The following is a 2,701-nucleotide window of genomic DNA, read 5'->3' on the forward strand; positions in this document are numbered from 1 at the left end:
TCAAAATATCAAGAACATATTTCCGTTGTGATAGAAATATTCCTTGTTGTGAGCGGGCCACCTTAATGCCCAAGAAATACTTTAAAGCACCGAGATCTTTCATCTCAAATTCACTTGCTAAATACTTTTGCAGTGCTACCTTATCTTCTAGATCATTTCCTGTAACCACCATGTCATCCACATATACAATAAGAGCAGTGATTTTACCTTTCTTATTCTTTAAGAAAAGAGTATGATCCGAGTTGCTTTTCTTGTATCTGAAAAATTTCATCGATTTGGTAAATCTCCCAAACCAAGCTCTCAGTGATTGCTTTAAACCATACAACGACTTTTTTAGTTTACAAACGTTGTTGGTCTGATTGGGATCCAACTTGCATCTTGGGGGAAGCTCCATATAAACTTTTTCTTCTAAATCTCCATGCAGGAAAGCATTTTTGACATCGAATTGTTGCAAAGGCCAGTCAAGGTTTGCTGCTAGGGATAAGAGTACACAAATAGTGCTTATCTTAGCTACAGGGGCAAAAGTCTCTCCGTAGTCAATGCCATATGTCTGCGTGTAGCCTTTTGGCATTAATCTTGCTTTGTATCGCTCAATAGTGCCATCTGCATTGAATTTTACTGTGTATATCTACCTGCAACCAACTGATTTCTTCCCTTTGGGTAGATTAGTTAACTCCCAAGTGGAATTTTTCTGGAGTGCCTCCATTTCTTCATTCATTGCACGAGTCCACCTAGGATCTTTCATAGCATCCTCTACACTACAAGGAATAGATACAGTGGATAATTGATTTACAAATGCCTCACATGATGTAGATAGCCTATGGAGGGACACATGGTTAGCAATTGGGTATTTAACCTTGGCTCTAGGATTAGGATCATATAACTGTTTAGGAATCCCTCAAGATTTTCGAGGGGGAAGTTGATAATTAGTGGACTTAATTTGACTTGACTCAGGTACAATCACAATAGAATTAGATTGATCGGTTACCTATTGATTGTGTTAAGGGGCTAATTGATAATGTGGTACTGTCGAAGAAGGCAATCCCAAGCCATCTTGACTTAACGTTGCTGGATGTACTTCTGTATCTGATGTTGAAGTGGATGATTCTGTTTCTGCATGTATTGTTTGATTACAGTCGTCTACCGACTTATCAACATTTATCTCAGTTTCTGAAATTTCTGCAACAATTTTAATGTTGCTAATGTCTTGGGTATCCTCTTCAAACATACTATTCTCCTCCTGAAGGGGATACTCAATGTCTCCCTTTGAAAAATATGTTTCTCTTTCTTGAAACTGGACATCTGCAGTGATGTATAGAGTTTGGGTAGGAGGATGAAAACATTTGTATCCCTTTTTTGTATCAGAATAACCCAAGAATACACACCGGAGGGCACATAAATCAAACTTCCCCCGTTGATGTGGATAAACCTGTACATAAGCCACACACCCAAAGACACGTGGTTCTAAGTTTAGGATAGATGGAATGGTGAGAAGGTGGTTAAATGTTTGGAATGGTGTTTGATATTGGAGAGTACTGGATGGTGTTCGATTTATGAGATCTGTTGCAGAACACAGTGCCTCCCCCGAAAACTTATGATGCATGTTGGCACCATATAAAGATGCACGAACCACTTCTAAGAGATGTCGATTCTTCCTCTCTGCTACACCGTTTTGTTGAGGTGTATAGGCACATGTGGTTTGATGAACAATACCATGCTCTTGCAAATAGTTATGCAGAGCATGATTGACATATTCTCCTCCATTATCAGACTTGAGTGTCTGAATTTTCTTGTCAAACTGAGTTGCAACATATTGATAAAAAAATATTGAACTTGGTAGGAATTTCACTCTTGTGCTTCATTGGAAACACCCAGGTCATTCTAGTACATCCATCTATAAATGTCACAAACCATCTAAATCCAGAAGTTGTAAGAATTCTGGCAGGACCCCAAACGTCAAAATGAACGACCATGAATGGCACAAAACTTTTATTTAATCTTAATGGATAGGAAACACGATGACTTTTGGCCAAAATACAAATTTCACAATGGAAATCAGATTCTTGGAATTGGGGAAAAAGTTTAGGGAATAAAAGTTTAAGATAACCAAATGAGGGATTTCCTAATCGCTTGTGCCATAACCAAATCTTCTTCATTCGGGTTGATTCGTCTTTGCTTACATGATGGACTTGACTCAATCTATTGCTACATTCTTCCGTTAAGTCCAAATAATATAGTTTGCCCCTTTTAGTACCACAGCCAATCACGGCCCTGGTAAGCAGATCCTGGAAAAGACAATATAGTGGCAAAAAAGAAACATAACAATTAAGGAAGTCAATAATTTGAGAAACAGATAAAAGATAGTAATCTAGGGATGGTACAACTAGGACATGATCAAGATTGAGTGAGGAAGTTAGTGAAAGAGAGCCTTCTCCAGTAACCGGAGAGATTGAACCATTGGCACTGGTAATGAATGTCTGGTTGGCTGTTTTTAGTGAGTGAAGAATGTTAGCATCAGATGTCATGTGATCTGTGGCACTTGTATCAATAATCCATGATCTATTACAAGTATTAGCAGATGTAGAATTAGATATACCTGAGGTGTTCAAGGCTTTTGGGACATGGTCAGATGAGCTAACATCTTGAGAAGACTCAGAGGTGGTGAATGATGCTCTGCTGGATTCCTTCTTTTGTTCTTTGT

Source organism: Malus sylvestris, chromosome 3, assembly GCF_916048215.2.
Source record: "Malus sylvestris chromosome 3, drMalSylv7.2, whole genome shotgun sequence".
In the NCBI taxonomy this organism is placed as follows: domain Eukaryota; kingdom Viridiplantae; phylum Streptophyta; class Magnoliopsida; order Rosales; family Rosaceae; genus Malus; species Malus sylvestris.